This window comes from Lissotriton helveticus, chromosome 2_1 (genome assembly GCF_964261635.1).
Source record: "Lissotriton helveticus chromosome 2_1, aLisHel1.1, whole genome shotgun sequence".
NCBI classification, from domain to species: domain Eukaryota; kingdom Metazoa; phylum Chordata; class Amphibia; order Caudata; family Salamandridae; genus Lissotriton; species Lissotriton helveticus.
Window position 1 is genome coordinate 731,437,153 of NC_136059.1, and position 22,314 is coordinate 731,459,466.

The window sequence follows — 22,314 nt, forward strand, 5'->3', positions numbered from 1 at the left end:
ACTTTGGGGCCTCCTCACCCTCACACACCTCCTCACCCTCACACCCTCACCTTCACACCCCCTCACACACACCCTCACATACCCTTACCAGCACAGCAAAACACAACACAGCACAGCAAAACACAGCACAGCACAGCAAAACACAACACAGCACAGCACAGCAAAACACAACACAGCACAGCAAAACACAGCACAGCACAGCAAAACACAACACAGCACAACACAGCAAAACACAGCACAACACAGCACAACACAGCACAGCAAAACACAGCACAGCAAAACACAACACAGCACAGCACAGCAAAACACAACACAGCACAGCAAAGCACAGATCAGCAAAACACAACACAACACAGCACAGCAAAACACAGCACAGCACAACACAGCACAGCAAAACACAACACAACCCTCACGCCCTCACCCCCTCACACACCTCCTCACCCTCACACACCTCCTCACCCTCACACCCTCACCTTCACACCCCCTCACACACACCCTCACATACCCTTACCAGCACAGCAAAACACAACACAGCACAGCAAAACACAACACAGCACAGCACAGCAAAACACAACACAGCACAGCAAAACACAACACAACACAGCACAGCACAGCACAGCAAAACACAACACAGCAGAGGAAAGCACAGCACAGCAAAACACAGCACAGCACAGCAAAACACAACACAGCACAGCACAACACAGCAAAACACAGCACAGCACAGCAAAACACAGCACAGCACAACACAGCACAGCAAAACACAACACAACACAGCACAGCACAGCAAAACACAGCACAGGACAGCACAGCACAGCAAAACACAGCACAGCACAACACAGCACAGCACAGCACAGCACAACACAACACAGCACAGCACAACACAACACAGCACAGCAAAACACAGCACAGCACAGCAAAACACAGCACAGCACAACACAGCAAAACACAGCAAAACACAGCAAAGCACAGCACAGCAAAGCACAGCACAGCAAAACACAGCACAGCATAGCAAAACACAGCACAGCAAAACACAGCACAGCAAAACACAGCACAGCACAGCAAAACACAGCACAGCAAAACACAGCACAGCACAGCAAAACACAGCACAGCAAAGCACAGCACAGAAAAACACAGCACAGCACAGCAAAACACAGCACAGCAAAGCACAGCAAAACACAGCACAGCAAAACACAGCAAAGCACAACACAGCACAGCAAAACACAGCACAGCACAGCAAAACACAGCACAGCAAAACACAGCACAGCACAGCAAAACACAGCACAGCACAGCAAAACACAGCACAGCAAAACACAGCAAAACACAGCAAGCACAGCAAAACACAGCACAGCAAAGCACAGCAAAGCACAGCAAAGCACAGCACAGCAAAACACAGCACAGCACTGCAAAACACAGCACAGCAAAACACAGCACAGCACAGCAAAACACAGCACAGCAAAACGCAGCACAGCACAGCACAACCAAGCACAGCACAACCAAGCACAGCACAACCAAGTACAGCACAACCAAGCACAGCTCAACCAAGCACAGCATAACCAAGCACAGCATAACCAAGCACAGCATAACCAAGCACAGCATAACCAAGCACAGCATAACCAAGCATAGCATAACCAAGCATAGCGTAATAAAGCACAACAAAAAATAGCATAACAAAAAATAGCATAACAAAAAATAGCATAACAAAACACAACAAAACATAGCATAGCAAAACAAAGCATAGCATAGCAAAACACAACACAGCACAGCACAGCAAAACACAACACAGCACAGCAAAACACAGCACAGCACAGCAAAACACAACACAGCACAACACAGCAAAACACAGCACAGCACAACACAGCACAGCACAACACAGCACAGCACAGCAAAACACAGCACAGCAAAACACAACACAGCACAGCACAGCAAAACACAACACAGCACAGCAAAGCACAGCACAGCAAAACACAATGCAGCACAGCAAAACACAGCACAGCACAACACAGCACAGCAAAACACAACACAACCCTCACACCCTCACCCCTCACACACCTCCTCACCCTCACACACCTCCTCACCCTCACACCCTCACCTTCACACCCCCTCACACACACCCTCACATACCCTTACCAGCACAGCAAAACACAACACAGCACAGCAAAACACAACACAGCACAGCACAGCAAAACACAACACAGCACAGCAAAACACAGCACAACACAGCACAACACAGCACAGCAAAACACAACACAACACAGCACAGCACAGCAAAACACAGCACAGGACAGCACAGCACAGCAAAGCACAACACAGCACAGCACAGCACAACACAACACAGCACAGCACAACACAACACAGCACAGCAAAACACAGCACAGCACAGCAAAACACAGCACAGTACAACACAGCAAAACACAGCAAAACACAGCACAGCAAAGCACAGCACAGCAAAACACAGCACAGCACAGCAAAACACAGCACAGCAAAACACAGCACAGCAAAACACAGCACAGCAAAACACAGCACAGCACAGCAAAACACAGCACAGCAAAACACAGCACAGCACAGCAAAACACAGCAAAACACAGCACAGCAAAGCACAGCACAGCAAAACACAGCACAGCACAGCAAAACACAGCACAGCAAAGCACAGCACAGCAAAACACAGCACAGCAAAACACAGCACAGCACAGCAAAGCACAGCACAGCAAAACACAGCACAGCAAAACACAGCACAGCACAGCAAAACACAGCACAGCACAGCAAAACACAGCACAGCAAAACACAGCACAGCACAGCAAAACACAGCACAGCACAGCAAAACACAGCAAGCACAGCAAAACACAGCACAGCACAGCAAAGCACAGCAAAGCACAGCACAGCAAAGCACAGCACAGCAAAACACAGCACAGCAAAACACAGCACAGCACAGCAAAACACAGCACAGCAAAACGCAGCACAGCACAGCACAACCAAGCACAGCACAACCAAGCACAACCAAGCACAGCACAACCAAGCACAGCACAACCAAGCACAGCATAACCAAGCACAGCATAACCAAGCACAGCATAACCAAGCACAGCATAACCAAGCATAGCATAACCAAGCATAGCGTAATAAAGCACAACAAAAAATAGCATAACAAAAAATAGCATAACAAAAAATAGCATAACAAAACATAGCATAGCAAAACAAAGCATAGCATAGCAAAACACAACACAACACAACATAGCATAGCATAACAAAGCATAGCATAACAAACACAACAAAACATAGCATAACAAAACATAGCATAGCATAACAAAACACAGCATAGCATAACAAAACACAACATAGCAAAGCACAGCACAGCAAAACACAGCAAAGCACAGCACAGCACAGCAAAACACAGCACAGCACAGCAAAACACAGCACAGCAAAACACAGCACAGCACAGCAAAACACAGCACAGCAAAACACAGCACAGCAAAACACAGCAAAACACAGCAAGCACAGCAAAACACAGCACAGCAAAGCACAGCAAAGCACAGCAAAGCACAGCACAGCAAAACACAGCACAGCACAGCAAAACACAGCACAGCAAAACACAGCACAGCACAGCAAAACACAGCACAGCAAAACGCAGCACAGCACAACCAAGCACAGCACAACCAAGCACAGCACAACCAAGCACAGCACAACCAAGCACAGCTCAACCAAGCACAGCATAACCAAGCACAGCATAACCAAGCACAGCATAACCAAGCACAGCATAACCAAGCATAGCATAACCAAGCATAGCGTAATAAAGCACAACAAAAAATAGCATAACAAAAAATAGCATAACAAAAAATAGCATAACAAAAAACAACAAAACATAGCATAGCAAAACAAAGCATAGCATAGCAAAACACAACACAGCACAGCACAGCAAAACACAACACAGCACAGCAAAACACAGCACAGCACAGCACAGCAAAACACAACACAGCACAACACAGCAAAACACAGCACAGCACAACACAGCACAGCACAACACAGCACAGCACAGCAAAACACAGTACAGCAAAACACAACACAGCACAGCACAGCAAAACACAACACAGCACAGCAAAGCACAGCACAGCAAAACACAACACAGCACAGCAAAACACAGCACAGCACAACACAGCACAGCAAAACACAACACAACCCTCACGCCCTCACCCCCTCACACACCTCCCTCCTCACCCTCACACCCTCACCTTCACACCCCCTCACACACACCCTCACATACCCTTACCAGCACAGCAAAACACAACACAGCACAGCAAAACACAACACAGCACAGCACAGCAAAACACAACACAGCACAGCAAAACACAACACAACACAGCACAGCACAGCACAGCAAAACACAACACAGCAGAGGAAAGCACAGCACAGCAAAACACAGCACAGCACAACACAACACAGCACAGCACAACACAGCAAAACACAGCACAGCACAGCAAAACACAGCACAGCACAGCACAACACAGCACAGCAAAACACAACACAACACAGCACAGCACAGCAAAACACAGCACAGGACAGCACAGCACAGCAAAGCACAACACAGCACAGCACAGCACAACACAACACAGCACAGCACAACACAACACAGCACAGCAAAACACAGCACAGCACAGCAAAACACAGCACAGTACAACACAGCAAAACACAGCAAAACACAGCACAGCAAAGCACAGCACAGCAAAACACAGCACAGCAAAACACAGCACAGCAAAACACAGCACAGCAAAACACAGCACAGCAAAACACAGCACAGCAAAACACAGCACAGCACAGCAAAACACAGCACAGCAAAACACAGCACAGCACAGCAAAACACAGCAAAACACAGCACAGCAAAGCACAGCACAGCAAAACACAGCACAGCACAGCAAAACACAGCACAGCAAAGCACAGCACAGCAAAACACAGCACAGCAAAACACAGCACAGCACAGCAAAGCACAGCACAGCAAAACACAGCACAGCAAAACACAGCACAGCAAAACACAGCACAGCACAGCAAAACACAGCACAGCACAGCAAAACACAGCACAGCAAAACACAGCACAGCACAGCAAAACACAGCACAGCACAGCAAAACACAGCAAGCACAGCAAAACACAGCACAGCACAGCAAAGCACAGCACAGCAAAGCACAGCACAGCAAAACACAGCACAGCAAAACACAGCACAGCACAGCAAAACACAGCACAGCAAAACGCAGCACAGCACAGCACAACCAAGCACAGCACAACCAAGCACAGCATAACCAAGCACAGCATAACCAAGCACAGCATAACCAAGCACAGCATAACCAAGCACAGCATAACCAAGCATAGCGTAATAAAGCACAACAAAAAATAGCATAACAAAAAATAGCATAACAAAAAATAGCATAACAAAACACAACAAAACATAGCATAGCAAAACAAAGCATAGCATAGCAAAACACAACACAACATAGCATAGCATAACAAAGCATAGCATAACAAACACAACAAAACATAGCATAACAAAACATAGCATAGCATAACAAAACACAGCATAGCATAACAAAACACAACATAGCATAGCATAACAAAACACAACATAGCATAGCATAACAAAACACAACATAGCATAACATAACAAAACACAACATAGCATAGGATAACAAAACAAAGCATAGGATAGCAAAACAAAACATAGCCTAACAAAACATGGCATAACAAAACATGGCATAACAAAACATAGCATAGCAAAACATATAATAGTATAGCAAAACATAGCATATCAAACACAACAAAACATAGCATAGCAAAACAAAGCATAGCATAGCAAAAGATAGCATAGCATAACAAAGCATAACAAAGCATAGCATAGCATAACAAAACATAGCATAGCATAACAAAACATAGCATAACAAAACATAGCATAGCATAGCATAACAAAACACAACATAGCATAGCATAACAAAACACAACATAGCATAGGATAGCAAAACTAAACAGAGCATAGCATAACAAAACAAAGCATAGGATAGCAAAACAAAACATAGCCTAACAAAACATGGCATAACACAACATGGCAAAACAAAACATAGCATAGCAAAACATATAATAGCATAGCAAAACATAGCATATCAAACACAACAGAACATAGCATAGCAAAACAAAGCATAGCATAGCAAAACAGAGCATAGCATAACAAAGCATAACAAAGCATAGCATAACAAAACATAGCATAGCATAACAAAACATAGCATAACAAAACATAGCATAACAAAACATAGCATAGCAAAACAAAGCATAGCATAGCAAAACACAACACAACATAGCATAGCATAACAAAGCATAGCATAACAAACACAACAAAGCATTGCATAGCATAACAAAACAAAGCATAGGATAGCAAAAAAACATAGCATAGCATAACAAAACAAAGCATAGAATAGCAAAACAAAACATTGCATAGCATAACAAAACATAACATAACAAAACATAGCATAGCATAACAAAACAAAACATATCATAGCCTAGCAAAACATAGCATACCAAACACAACAAAACATAGCATAACAAAACATAGAAAAACAAAGCATAACACACACAACCACACACACACAACCACGCACACATAACCACAACCACACACACAACCACAACCACACACAACCACACACACAACTATCTATCTATCTATCGCCCTCACTCTATCTGTCTATCAATCTATCGCCCTCACTCTATCTGTCTATCGATCTATCGCCCTCACTCTGTCTATCTATCGCCCTCACTCTATCTATCGGCCTCAGTCTATCTATCTAATCGCCCTCACTCTATCTGTCTATCTATCGCCCTCACTCTATCTATCTATCGGCCTCACTCTATCTAATCGCCCTCACTCTATCTATCTATCGCCTTCACTCTATCTTATCGCCCTCACTCTATCACCCTCACTCTATCTATCGCCCTCACTCTATCTATCGCCCTCACTCTATCGCCCTCACTCTATCTATCTAATCGCCCTCACTCTATCTAATCGCCCTCACTCTATCTATCTATCAATCTATCTATCGCCCTCACTCTATCTATCTATCGCCCTCACGCTATCTATCTATCGCCCTCACTCTATCTATCTTTCTATCGATCTATCGCCCTCATTCTATTTATTTATTTAGATACTGATCGCCATCACTCTATCTATCTGTCTAGCTATCTATCGCCCTCACTCCTATCTATCTATCTATCTATCTATCTATCTATCTATCTATCTATCTATCTCGCTCACTCAATCTCTCTATCGCCCTCTATCTATCGCCCTCCCTTTATCTATCTATCCCACTCACTCTATCTATCTATCCCACTCACTCTATCTATCGCATCACCACAGCATCACTAAGGGGCACAACAACATCACTATGCGCTACCACAACAACATCACTATGCGCTACCACAGGATCATTGAATGCCACAGCATCACTAGTCGCCACCACAACATCTCTCAGCCCCACCACAGCATCAATCTGTGCAACCATTTACCAACAACTGGGTCAAATATGATCTCTCAATGTTTCAAGCTTTATTACAAATGTCACAAAAAGAGGTTAGTATTTCACTTCTGTTCTTGGATTTTCGTCACAATAAAATACACTGAACATATTCTTCAGAAAAGTTATTTACAAAAGTTTAAGCTATTGCCATTATAAATTACAATAACTTTTATTTAAGTATTAATTATTAAAAAAATTCAAAGCCATTGTTATTTGTAATATCAATACATCTAAGTCACGTGAATACAACACATATTGCATTACAAATGCTATATGTGTCACAAGTTATAACTATTGGCATTGTAAATGACAAAGCTATTATTTTTGCTATTTTCAAAACCAACACATATATAACAAATGTGTCATTTACAATACCAATAGCTCAAACTTTCCTAATGCGAGACCTTATGCATTGCAAATGCTTGTTTGTATGAGGAAGCTTCAATACGCCGCACTCATGTCATTGCAGGCAAGTTTACCGGTGCTGGATTTAAACTTCATGTCAACGCATTTTTTTCTCTTCTGTTTGTGCTTTTTGATCTGCTTCCTATGTAAAGAAGCTAGGTTGTTTAGATTTTGGACTTATTTTCTCCTCAATATTTGGTTTCTGCGGAGTAATTGTTCTTCAACATGTTACAGATATGTAATTGGCTCCCATTATATAAATACTAGATACTTAAACCCTCATTTTTTACTATCTGAAAGAGAGGTCGACCCTGAAGTTTTTCATGTACATTCTTGTGTGCTTCACTCTTTTAGAGCTGTGGTTTATTTCTTCTCACTGAGTGACTGAAACCACTTTACATCTTTGAAGGTTTTACTTTTTGAATACAACTTATGCAGTGTTCTACATAACCTCCTTCTGTTTTATATAGGGGGATTAAGAAGTCTTAAACTTTCAGTTTCCTCCTAGCACATTGCACTCCCTAACTCAGACTCTACTCACAACGACATGGAGGACACCTCTCCTCATAAATCTGAACCTTCACCAGGCACCATTCTAAAATCGCAACTCTCAAGCAAGATGCCTGTGGGATCCACTAAACGTTCAAAAAAAGACCCTTGTCTCCAGTGCACTCCTCTTCAGCTTCCATGAATATGATTCTTGAGGAAATTAGTGTATTAAATCCCTTCATGGAGTAAACTAACAAGACACTGCAACATTTGGATGATAAATGGTCTTTTTGGAATCAAGTGTGCTTTTAAAACAGAATATCTTCGGTCTAATTGCTCTCATATTTATTTTTTGGAATCAGAAGTAAGTCTTCTTAAAAAGCACATTGAGGACATAGAAAACTGCAGGAATAACGTACGCATTTACTGACTCCCTGAAAACATGGAGGGTTTTAAACTGACAGTTTATTTTCAAACCTTTTTCCCAAACTTCTGGATATGTTCTCTACTGCTTCACTTAACATACAATGAGCTCACATAGTTGGTCCCAAGGTTAGAACCAAACCATGTAGTGTCATCATGTATTTCCTGCAATATACTGATCTGCTACAGGTCATGTTGACTGTTAAATTAAAAACAAATCTATCGGGAGGGTCGTCGACTGTTCTTTTCTCAGGATGTTGCTAAATCTACTGCAGATCACAGGAAATATTCCATGATCTCCACCCTCAACTAAAAACTATAATTGACGGATATGGTCTAATTCATCCTTGGCTTTTTAAAGTTACTTATAACAAGACTACCACTTTTGTGGAACCGGCTGCATTACAGGAATTTCTTCAACAACATGGAGTAGAAGTCAAAGTCTACTTGGTTGTTATTTTGTTTTGTTTTATATGGCTATTTCCTTTTGTGTATAATTCTTTGAATGTTCGTTTCGCTCTTGTTTACCTTTTAAGATGCTCATTCTCTAGTCTTTTTTCTTTCTTTTTCTCTCATTAAAAGGTTTTTATTCATATTGTCTCTCTTCTTCCTATTGCACGTGTATTTTTTCACTTACCGTCTTCCATATTATGTGTTGATGTCCTTTTTTAACCCAAGGTACCCGGACGTTCAGTGGAGAGTGAGTGCTCTCGTCGTCATCGTATTTGGGTGTCACCACCCCATTTTGTCTTTGTGTTTTGTAGGTATGTTCTTCAGTCGTCATTTGTATGACTTGTACTGTCTTTTGGCTTCCTGTTTTATTTCACCTTTTTTGGCGTATTCCTATATGGTTATTTTCTACTATTTTCTTCTTCCTATTATCTATTCTACCACTCTTTTTTCCTTTCTTTATCTTACAAAACAAACGCTCTATTTCTATTACTTTTTCTTTTCATATCTGTTTTATCCTGATCTCAATCTCGCTACTGTAAGCATATTGATTGTTCATGTTATTATTTTTAAGTTACATTCCAGATTTCTTCTTGAAGCATTAAAGGGCCAGTTAACCCTATTAAAAGCAACGGTGTTATCTCATCTAGCTAAATTAAAAACTGATATTGCATTGCTTCAGGAATCGCATCTTTCTGAGTATGAGGCTTCCAAGTTGAACAAATGTTGAGTGGGTAATGTGTTTACTTCTCCAGCTTTAGGTCCGAAAAATGGAGCCCTGATTCTCTGCCATAACAAATGTCATGTTTCAGTTGTTCATCAGGAATCTGATACAGAGGTTCGGTGGCTTGTTGTTAAGCTCATTATTGATAAGATACCTTTATCTATTTCCAATGTATATTCTCCAGTCTCAGTTGATAGGGTTTTTTGGACAAAAATCTCTGACAAACTGCTTTTATATGATGATGATAACATTATATTTGGTGGTGACTGCAATCAAATTCATGACCCATATTAGACAGGCACTCGACAGTCAACTTTGTTCCCACTAAAATGCACTCACAATTTACCTCCACAATACTCCTTCTAAGCTTCTGGCCAAGTTGGCCACCAAATAGGAGCACTTCCTAGAAGCTCCTGGGTTGGGGTTTACTGAAACAGTAGCTTTACCCCTGTTTACCCGCCCATCCGACCTCCACCCGACGCCTATCATCTTACCTAACAATGGTATATCAATGGACTCATTTTCGAAATGATCCTTACCTTCAGAGACGATCTCCAAGGATCCAACATGCTCTCTCCCCGTCCTCCTCGCTGATCTTTGCCTGCTGCCGTCCCGCCGAGCCAGACATGGGGCGAGCTCCAGATTGCCCAGACTTTCTGCTTAGTCGCCATGCAGTGTCAGGACATCCTTGTTCAGGCCAGTGGAACGGGGTTGCAGTCCTGCTCCTGCCGACTGGACGTGAGATGACCTCTGCGGATCTGACGCTCCTTCCCTGCCCTGGCACCTCCTCGCTAGCGCAGAACCTATCTTGGAGCGAATGCCCGACTATAGAGGTTGCCTAGTTGCTCCCCTCCTGGACTGGTCCCTCCTGACTCTGGCCAAGCTGGTTTTGGGGTGACCTCCTGACTTCTGAGGTCTTCCTCATTGCTTCCCTACAGGACTGGTCCCCCCCTCCTAGCTCTGGCCCTCTAAACAGGGATGTGGTGCTGCTATGGCCTTCTAGAATGAGGACATTTCTCGCCGTTCCGGGGACTGCTGCCGGCTTTCGTCTGGTTTCCAGGCATTCCAGAGCCAAGCACACTGGGCTGAAGCATCTTGGAGTGCTCCACCTCTGCTTACACCCAGGTTCAGGCCCTCAGGACTCCCGCCCTGTCCCCCTGGACTCAAGGTGGGATTATGCTGACTAGGCCCGCGGTGTCTTCTGGCCTGGCCCCTATGTGTCTGGGTGGCAGTCTCCCTCCTGGTCCACACTATGAGATGTTTCAGGAGCTCGACCTCCCACCATGGCCTCCTGGACTGGCAGCTGTGTTGCCCTCCTCTGCCTGCCAGGATGACCGTTGGGCTGCCACCCCAGCGCACCAACTCAGGAGAGGTTTGCCGGCTGCCTCAGCCACCATTGGGATCCAACGCACCTCTCCCTTGGTTGCCTCCTCTGCCGCTGTTGCTGGGTGAGCAGCCGACGCCGCCTTCCCCGGACCTCCCACTGTCCCTGTTGTTCTTCGGCCGGGCATTCCTAAGACCGCCTGATTTTCTGCCTTGGTTACCTCCTCAGCTGCTCTCGCCGGGTGCGCAACCGACACCGCCGGAACTCCTGCTGCCTCTGTTCTTCATCGGCCGGGCCAACCTGCGACCTTCTGATTTCCTGCTGGTTTTTCCAGGCCTGTGCGGCCCCGGTCCCGAGAGATTGCCCAGACTGCAGTGCGGCAAATTTGTGGTGGGCCTGTTCCCCAAAGACGGTGAGGGGACTCATGATGCCGATGGAGGGAGAAAGTATTGCCTCAGTATCCCAATGTCACTCCACTAGATGGTGTGCGATGTGCCTGTCTTTGGTTCTCCTGATGGGGCGCCCCTGCCAGGTTCACCCGGGATAGCGGATTTCTGGCCCCTCCTATGAGACAGTGCAGCCAGGCATCCGTCCAGACCCTCGGCCCTGCTGGGTTGGCTTGGCTCCGGGCCCCCAGTCTCGTCATGTTTGTGGGCTTCTGGACTTGGGGATGTCGTTGCGCCCGCTGATGTCCCAGCCACCTGATCCCATCTCGCCAATATCTTCTGCACCTGCCGAGAGGATTCAGGCATCTTCGGCGTGATGCTGGTTCCCACACTCGCCATTTGCTGCAGAGCTGATTCCACCGACTCTGATAACTTCATGATGAGGCCATTAGATTGTTCAACTCTCCCTGGCTCCCTCTATTACTGCCAAACACTGCCACTTCCCTTATCTTCTCCCAGAGTGGATTTTGAACCGTGACGCCTCCCCACAACTCCTTTTGACTGGGGTTAAATGCACCCCGCAATCTCCTCTCGCTCGGGGGGCGATACACTTACTGTCTTCGTCAACGTGCAGTAAGACCAGTACCTGTTCCGGTGACTCAATCCCTCAAGGTGACAGTCACCAGCACAATCTCAACCCACAAATTAGCGGATGGTATTCCACCAAACATACTGTTAGCCTCCTCTCACTGCCATCTCATGGCCTCCCCAGCTCCCTGGGTATGATTCTTGCCTCTCACTATTTAACCTAACCTGCTGGCAGCGCTCAGTCCCACAATCCTCTACCACCAATAATCCTGACTGTTTGGCTGAATTGGAACGTTGATACTCCCTTGCTACCAAGACTACCAGCCTATGCTATTAAATTTGTAATCTATACTGTCATTTATATTGACTACTGCCTAACTATTCTTCCATAGTGGAACTACTGACTACCTTAATGATGGTTCAAACCCTACATGCTTTTGTATTGTTTCTCATTGTGTGTAAGTTACTACCTGCTTTACATATTGCTCACTATCTGTTGCCACTATCTCCCTGAATTTTTCACTGAATCCTCAATGTCTCTTTCTGTCCCTCTTTGATTATACCATTTCTCATCCCCCTTGCCCTGATCCCTCTTCCTTCCCCTTATTCCTACCTGTTCCTACACTTGTCTAGGTTTTCCAATACGTGTATTGACTGATTAGCCCACTTGTCTCCGACTTACTGCATCTTCTCCCTCACTCCTTCCCCTAACACGGCCCCCTCTGATTCTTACTCTATTCGCTCACTTTCACCATGCCCCATTCCAACCCTCACACCTCTCTCCATCCCACATTAAGTCTTCCCTCTTCCTCCTTCCCCCTCTCTTAGCCTCCTTAACCCAACTACCATGCCGCCCCTCACACACCCATCACTAGACACAGCCCAAACTCTTGGTCCATCCTCTACCCACCGAATCTCTCCAAAATCGCTAAGAAAAACTTCAAAAACAAAGGGGCAGATTTACAATAACTGACACATCCCTGCATATCAGCAGGAATGCGTCAGTTATTGTGCACCACAGCTCCGCAACCATGGAAGCTCCAGCAATGCTCTGGGGGCCCTATCTTTATAATGCTGCGTCAATCCTTACCCCTGCTTCAAGCAAGCGCAGCGTTTTGACGCAGCATGGGCTCAAAAGTGACTGAGTGAAATCTTGTAGATTTCACTCAGCCTCTTTTGGAAGGTGTTCCTTCGCTGGAATCCCCCCCCCCGCGCAGGAACGCCAACTTCTGGTGCAGGGCTCTACAACGTGACGCATTTCCCAGATGCGTCATGTTGTAAATTCTCCGCAGCATGGCGCATCTTTTGCGCCGCCGCTGCCTCACAAAAGTGACGCAACAGCGGTGTAAAAGAAGCGCAAGGGGCTTGTAAATCTGCCCACAACTACTTATTGGTCACCATGAAACCCTATTTGTCGATAACTACCTTAGCCTCTCCTCCATAATAAAAACCAACTACATTTTTTACTCCAAATGTCCATCCAAATGGAAAAGTATTTTTCGCCACCATCTCCCCATCACTAAATCATGTAAAATCCTGTATGGTTTTAAATTGTCCACCTCCCCTTCCCCTGTTTTCCTTGGTGAAATAGACATCTCCATTTTCAAATCCGGTAACATCCTAATCCAAGCTTCAGAAAACCATCTCACCACCTTTGAACAAGATTTCAGCACCTTATCCTACCTACTATCCAGCCACCTCCTGACACGTTAATCTCCCAACAGATTGACGCCACCTCTCCCTCCCCTTCCTTGTCCCCGACCTCTCACCCTACAGGTACTTATACTGCATGTGATGACTCTCTGACCCAAAGCTCCAATTACCCCCCTCGCTAGCAACCCTCCATCATCTGGACACCTCAACAGCATGCCCAGTCTCCCAATGCTTTTCTCTCTCTAATGACTCCTCCCCTGACCACTAGGCATACCCCCTCCCTCACTTCCTCCTTCAAGCATCCCCTTCCGATTTTCCTGTTATTGAAATGCCTGTACCAGTTTCACCTTTTCAAAACTGCCTTCCCCTCCTTAGCCAGGATGTTATTTCCCCTCTCTCCCCTCAAGATCCCTTACCACCTCAGAACATCAACTATGATTCTATACACTCCCTTTCTGACTACACGGACCTCCCTTCATCCAATGACCTGAGAATTCCCTCTCCACCACCCCCCTGACCTCCCAACCCACACACTCCACAAACCGTTCTCCCCTGAAAACTTGGATCCTAATCTAACACAGACCCTATCTAAGATCGAAAGCTATCTTCTTACCTTGTCGCCTGAACTCTCCCAGCTCAGGAAAGAGCTCTCCTTTTGTCCGAACTCTCTCAACTCTGGAAAGATTTAAACTCCTTCTCTTCTGAAATCCTCCTAAACCAAGCGATCTCCCGATGCCCTGATGCACAAAACACCTCCAACCTTCAACAGTGGAGAACCTTCTCTCACTGCAACTGTTCACACCTACCCCCCATGGCTCAAGCCATCCCTCCCGTTCAGACCTCATCGACCTTTGTAACTCCTACCTCCCTAAATATCCAACTGACCCTCCCACACCCCACTCCACCATTCCCATGATCCTGGGGACATCCAGAATCCCTTCCTCCCCGTCTCCCCCAGACCCCAACACAACTTACCGCTATCCAAACATGCCCTTCCCCCATAAACAACACGATACCCCTCACATGCATGCTGGTCAATTGCCGCTCAGCTGTCCAGCATGCGACTGAAATAGCTGAAACCGTTCTCAGCGAAGATATTGACATTGCCACCTAACGGAAACTTGGCTCAAGGTCCACTCTGCATCTATCCTTGACCTACTCCATACTCAATACTCAGAAAAGATAGACTAGATAGAATTGGAGGTGGTTCAGCTATCATCCTTAAAAATGAACTTCAAATCTCGCTTGTCAAGAACTCTGACCCTGCCACATTTGAATACCTCCGAGCAGAACTTAAAATTCAGGGCACCCCATCTATGTGCCTACATAATATCTACAATCGCCCTGGCGAATCCCTTTGCAGAGGAACTTCCTAAACCTCCTCACCCTATCCTCTAAAAATCTCTTCATTGGAGACTTCAACCTCCACTGGAATGAAATCAAAGATCCTGATGTTAATCTTGGCATGAATCTTCTGGAGATTAGTGACCTTAAGCAAATTTGACATTCTCCAACTCACACCAAAGGGGCTACTCTTGATGCCATCATCACCAATAATGATTTGGCCTCCATTTCCAACATCATCCCCATTGACTGGTCCAACCATCACCTCATCCTCTTCACGATCACCACTACGGCCCCCCCTCCACGCCAAAAGCAACAAACACAAGAAATTGACCAGAAACCTTCATCTTATCCCCCCCGGTGAACTAGAAACGAAACTCAAAGCCCAATTCCTGCTCGCCCCTTTTTCCCAAAACATGAATGCCCTCACCGAACATTATAATAAATTAGTTGCCGAGGTCCTAGCCCAAGTGGACCCTCCCAAACTAAAAGCCCAAAGAAACATAACTTCCAAATCCTGGTTCAACTCTGATCTCAACAACGAAAGACGCTCTCTTAGACAGTCCAAAAGAACCTGGAGGCAACACCCATCCCCCTCCCATCTAGCCCTCCTCCGATCTGCTAGGTCCACCTACAAAAAACACATCCTCAATGAAAAGGCCTCCTTCTTCCACACGCAGATAGAGAGTTTTTTATTTTTATTTTGTTTTACAGATTTTTAGCTAGATAGGGTATAAAAATAGACCCAGAGAACTATTCAGCATTGTCAATAACCAAACATTCGCTGCCCCCCAAAAGCTGATGGCCACAAATGAGAAATGCGAAGAAATTGCTAATTTCTTCTCTAATAAAATCACTAAAATAGATGAACCCTTCCTTGCAAATCCCCCCTCTCCCAACCCACTATTTTCGTATCACATTTCTCCTGAATCTCCATCTCCATCCCCATCCCCATCAAATCCCCCCCAGGTCCCTTCCCATCTTTCATCCGTTTCCTTCCCACCTAAATCCTACCCTTTTCTCACCCAGCAGCAAAAAAACGCCTCCTGGCATAATATTCAGCCTGTCACAGAGCACGAAGTCTATACCATCATCTCCAAGCTTAAATCATCCTCTCACAGCAAAGACCCTATGTCCTCTAACCTAGTCCAAGACCTTAAACATATCATTGCTCCATGTTGGACCACTATTATAAACTCATCCCTGACCACAGGGTATGTTCCCGCCTCCCTCCAACTGGGTCAAATCACACCCATCCCCAAAAATCCTGACGCAGATCCCAATGACCCAAATAACCTCTGACCTATCTCTAACATCCCCCTTCTTGACAAAGCCCTTGAAAAATGCACCCTGCTCTAACTGGATAATCACATGAACACTTTTGACCTCTTTGACTCAATGCAATATAGCTTCAGAAAAGGATGCAGCACAGAATCTGCCATGCTCAACATAGTGGATGACATTCATCACTCACTTGACAATGGCGAGTCTAGCCTACTCCGTCTCCTTGACCTTTCTGCTGCTTTCGATACAATTAACCACACTGCCTTACTTAACACTCTTAACCCCTTCTCTGCTAGGGCGTTTCCCCTCCTGTGCTAAGCCTTTTTTTGGCTATTTGGGGTAGTGTGAGCTTAGACCCATATAACTTTTTGACTATATAAGGTATCCACGCCAATTTTGCGTCCTTTTCTTCCAACATCATGTGGTTTCTAAAGGTATCCAGGGTTTGTGGATTCCCTTGGAGGGGTCCCAGAAATTAGCCAAACTACAGTAACAGTTTTGTTTTTATCAGAAAAATGGGAAAAACAGTTTACAAATTAAAGCCTTGGGTTTTTCCCTGCAAATGTTATCAAAAAGGGTTTATGGGGTTGAAATCACCATTTTCCCAGCGTTTAGGGAATTGACACTCTTTTTGTCAGAGAACCAACATTTTTTACACAGTTTTGGCTTTTTTCTGGGACATAGCCTATTTTTGCTATGTTTAGTGCTTTCAACCTCCTTCCAATTAATGGTAAAAATGAGTATGAAAACAATAATGGATCCTGGAAAGCTATACATTTTAGAAAAGTAGACAAAATTCTGAATTCAGAATGGGTCATTTGTGTAGATCCATCAAGGTTTCTTTATAGAAACTAACAGTTAAATATTGGAAAAATTGAAAATTAGTTGAAAAAAACAGCCTTTTGTGTCAAAGTTTTCACCTGTAACTTCTTGTAATTATGACAGCTATTTGAAAGCAATATACTGTTACATCCACTGGACCTTCCTAGTTGTGGGGATTTATAGGACTTGTAGGTTCACCAAGAAGCAGACGAACCCAGAGTCAGAAACTGAGTATCAATAAATGGCTTTTTATTATGTAACGGGTACATAGCAATTATTGTGTGAAAATGTATACATGGAAAAATTGGTACGAAAGACACCTATGTATTTCTGAAATGGGTACAAATTATAGAGATAAGAAACAGTACATTTTGCACATTTTCAAAATTGGAAATACTCATACTAGCATGAGAATTATTGGTCATTTTTCAAAATGACTTCCTTTTTACACAATGTCTTTCAATTTGAAGGCAGAAATGCATCAAGACTCAACAGGTAATAACAGTTACTTTACAAATCTGAATTACCCTCAGTTTCCCGATAAAAATGGCACCTCAATTGTGTGGGTAGGCATAGTGCCCACGACCGGAAAGGGCACAAAACCCAACGTGAACTCACCACATTTTCACAATGAAAATTTACCCTTTTTTTGCAAAGTGTGTAGCTGTCGTTTTTTAACCTTAGCTCTGCCGGCACCTAGGGAAACCTAGCAAACCCATACACTTTTGAAAACTAGACACGCAGGGGAATCCAGGATACAGTGACTTGACTGCCTGCCACCATGTTATGTTACCCAGAATCCCTTGCAAACCTAAACAAATATCAAAAAGGCCACATTTTCCCCACATTTCTGTTGTGAAAAGTTTTGGAATCTGCGTTGATCTACACATTTCTACCCACCCTGCATTCACCAAAGTCTTATGAGAAAAACGGTACCTCTCACTTGTGTTGGTTGGCCTAGTGCCCGCGACAGGAAACGGCGCAAAACGCAACGTGGTCACACCTCATTCTCGCAGTGAAAAATGACCCTTTTTAGAAAAGTGCATAGCTGTAGTTTTTGTACCCTAGCTCTGCCCGCACCTAGGGAAACCTAGCAAACCTATACATTTTTAAAAACTAGACACCCAGGGAAAATCAGGATGAGGTGACTTGACTGCCTCCCACCAAGTTCTGTTACCCAGAATCCCTTGCAAACCTAAACAATTGTCCAGAAAAACACATTTTCCCCACATTTCTGTGGTGGAAAGTTTTGGAATCTGCGCGGATCCACAAATTTCCTCCCATCCCGCGTTCCCCAAAGTCTTCTGAGAAAAATGGGACCACAATTGTGAGGGTAGGCCTAGTGCCTGCGACAGGAATTGGCACAAAACGCAACGTGGTTGCACCTCAATTTCGCAGTGAAAAAAGACCCTTTTTTTGCAAAGTGTCTAGCTGTAGTTTTTTAATCCTAGCTCTGCCGGCACCTAAGGAAACCCATCAAACCTATACACTTTTTTAAACTAGACACATAGAGGAATCCAGGATGGAGTGGCTTGACTGCCTCCCACCAGGTTCTGTTACCCAGAAGCCCTTGCAAACCTAAGAAATTGACAAAAAAACACATTTTCTCCATATTTCTGTGGTGGAAAGTTCTGGAATCTGCGTGTGTCCACAAATTTCCATCCACACCGCATTCCCCAAAGTCATCCGAGAAAAATGGTACCCCATTTGTGTGGGTCGGCTTAGTGCCTGCGACAGGAAATGAAGCAAAACGCAACTTAGTCGCACCTCAATTACGCAGTGAAAAAAGACCCTTTTTTTGCAAAGTGCCTAGCTGTAGTTTTTTAACCCTAGCTCTCCTGGCACTTAGAGAAACCTAGCCAACCTATACATTTTTGAAAACTAGACACTCAGGGGAATCTAGGATGGGGTGACTTGACTGCCGTCCACCAGGTTCTGTTACCCGGAAACCCTTGCAAACCTAAGAAATTGTAACAAAAACCCACATTTTCTCCACATTTCTGTGGTGGAAAGTTCTGGAATCTGCATGTATCCACAAATTTCCTTCCACCCTGCGTTCCCCAAAGTGTTCCGAGTAAAATGGTACCCCACTTGTGTGGGCCAGGAAACGGCGCAAAACGCAACGTGGTCACACCTCAATTTCGCAGTGAAATATGACCCTTTTTTGGTAAAGTGCCTAGCTGTAGTTTTTGAACCCTAGCTCTGCCGGCACTTAAGGAAACGTGGCGACGATCATCCACAGGTGTGTGCTACCTACGCGTGTATTGAATCACTTGATGTGTTAACTCAACAACGTCTACTGCGAACCTGTACCTTAGATACATCGTGATCGAAAATCCACATCGCAGAATAGTCAAGGTCACAAGGTACTGTTATATTATTCATTCACAGCTTCTCCAGCAGCAGCAATATAAAAGATTATTTATTTACACTCACAACGTCAGTTAACGTGACGTAAAGGTGGCATACGACATTAGCGTACAGATGAATGCGACTGGGCCACGTCTGCGCTGTTAACGTATCTCAATACGTGGAACGCAACGTACAGCTTTGGAGCGCGGCGCAAGGCAAAAACGTGTGCACCATTTCCTCAGTACCGCATCGTTAAAAAAAAAAAAAGCCATGATTTGTGTTGGCAACCGTTGCTAACGAAGAGTAACATTAAACGCGAAGAGAAATCAATCGAAGGACAATGTCCACACAAGAGAAACGGTATTTGGTACACATCTTGGAGAAAAGAACCACGAGAAGAAAAATTATCTTTGCATTGATACAAACAGTTTCGAAGTACTGTGCTTTTCTCAGATGTGTGTTCAATTTTTGTTTTCATTCACGGTGACACGCACACCTGGTAACTGTGTTTCTTCATTCTTTCTAAGCATACCATATTCACCAGGGAGACACAATTTTCGTGTCTAAGCTCTTATCTACAGTGATTTTACCATTAAGGAGAAGGATCTTCCTTTTCAAACAGCGTATTTTTGTTTTAGCTTCAAGTGTTCAATTGTTCTTTTCACTTCTGCGAATTTTAATAACTAAATTTATATTTGTTTTGGAAACATGAGTTTACAAGCTGTTACACCTCCACCTCCTTTTCTTGACCTTCCAGGTGATCCACCTATTGTCTGGAAAAAGTGGTTTGATGCCTTCACTACATATTTAGGAGCCATTGGTGCATCCAGATATAGAGCTGAAAGAAAAAAGTATCTTTTACTAAATAGTCTGGGGTTTGAAGGTCACTCTATTTTCAAACACTTATCTCCTTTGGTGCGTTCTCCTGAAGAAGAGGATTGGGATGACTATACAGAAACTGTTAAATTATTAGAGTTGCGTTTTGATATCAAACCTAGCTTGGTCGTTGTCAGGCACAAATTTTATAAACGTGAACAAAAGCAAGGTGATGCACTAAGAATACTTGGTGCAGAATGTGAATTCGAAAATTTTAGAGATCAGATGATCAGAGATCAATATATTTGTAAGTGTATTGATAAAGTTATCCAACCGAAGTTACTCTCTTTAGGTAATCCATCACTCGAAGAAACTGTAAAAGTAGCTAAGAGTATTGAATTTTCTAAACTGTCAGTTAAAGAGCTTGATGGAAAAGTTTCTACGTCCGTCTCTAAAGAAGAAACTGTAAATGTTGTGAAAGTGCTTGAGACTAAAGTGAATTCAGGATATCGTACTGATAACAAGTTCTTTAAACAAAGTAACATTTGTTTTAAATGCGGGAATTTTCCAAATTTCAAATCTGGACGTCCATGCCCGGCTAGAAATGTCACCTGTAGGTTGTGTGGAAGATTGGGTCATTTCGCTAAAGTTTGCCAAAGTGCCAAACGAAATGTTTCTCAAGCACAGTCAAGCAAACAGTGGAGCAATTCCAATAATAATTTTGCTTCAGTTGCCTATGTTTCTGATTACAGTCAAGACGACACTTCTAGCATTCAAGATGATTTAGGAGATATGGTTGCTGTTGTTGGCAGTGGTATGGATGATTCAGAAAGTGAATGTGTTGACCCTTACACCGATATTGGTATTGGTGACAAAGTCGTTTGTTTACTAGTAGATTCTGGGGCAAGGATTACTATGCTGACTCAAGAACTTTTTGAAGAAGTGTGGGGTGATCGTAAACTTTTTCCTCCCGACAGATCTCCTGTAAATTATGAAGGAAGGAGAATTGAACTCAAAGGTTTTTTCGAAGACTCTCTTGAGTTTAGAGGCAGGAAAATGTTTGGCAAAATTTATGTTTCCATCAAAGGATTAAACATCCTTGGATGGTTTCATCAGGGTTTGTTTAAGATGGTCCTCCGTCCTGGTACCAAAGACCCCATCTCTGTGGTTCAAACAGATAGTGCCGTCTCTGTTGTCCAAAATGATGACTTTGTAAATAAATTAGTGGAAAATTTTCCAACTGTTTTTGGCAGTAAATTGGGAGAAGTTAAAGGATTCAAACACACCATTCATGTTAAAGACAATACCATTCCAGTAAAACATAAATTAAGAAATGTCCCGTTTAGTATGAGAGAACAACTGGAAACAGAATTATTTGGCCTGTGTACTAAAGGGATAATAGAACCCATTGAATCTTCTCTTTGGCTTTCTCCCCTAGTAGTCGCTAAAAAAAAAATGGCGAACTTCGCGTCTTTGTCGATTTACGCAGTCTGAATAAAAACATCTGGGTAGATTCCTTTCCCCTCCCTAAAATCCCTGATATGTTGTCACTCATTGACGGATCTAAGTGGTTTAGCAAACTAGATTTGGCATCTGCGTACCACCAGGTGGTATTAGATCCTGCTTCAAGACATTTCACTGCCTTTGTATCCCCTGTAGGATCTTTTCAATATTGCCGAATGCCCTTTGGGTTAGCCTCTGCGGCAGCAGTCTTC